This window comes from Nipponia nippon, unplaced genomic scaffold (assembly GCF_047370975.1).
Source record: "Nipponia nippon isolate SJK-2023a ecotype South Korea unplaced genomic scaffold, ASM4737097v1 scaffold_4, whole genome shotgun sequence".
NCBI classification, from domain to species: Eukaryota; Metazoa; Chordata; class Aves; order Pelecaniformes; family Threskiornithidae; genus Nipponia; species Nipponia nippon.
In genome coordinates, this window is record NW_028262358.1 from 57,233,621 (window position 1) to 57,234,049 (window position 429).

Genomic DNA, 429 nt, shown 5'->3' on the forward strand with positions numbered 1-429 from the left:
AATTTTATTAGCAGAGCATTAGCAAAAATAAGTAAAATATCTTGTTTTTTTCCAGAAGGCTTGAATGTTCATTGGTAGTGCTTTGCAGTAAGTAGCAAATTATTACACAACTTCTGTATCTGCATTGTAAACCTTTAATAAAAATGTTTGTGTTTCTTGTATATTTGCAACATACTGTATTCAAATACACATTGATTAACATGTTACGCCACAAATTAATAACCTAGCTTTAAAAAATGCCATGCAATCAACTGATACCAACACAACTGCCTTGAAGGTTCTCAGATTAATTACTTGACTGCTTTAAAGAATATGTTGTATTTTTATTTAAAAAAAAGGGAAATTCCAGTAGTTTATTATTTAAAAAAAAAAATTAAAAAGCATATGGGCAGAATTTGGCTTTGATCCAAACTGCACATGTCCCTCCTG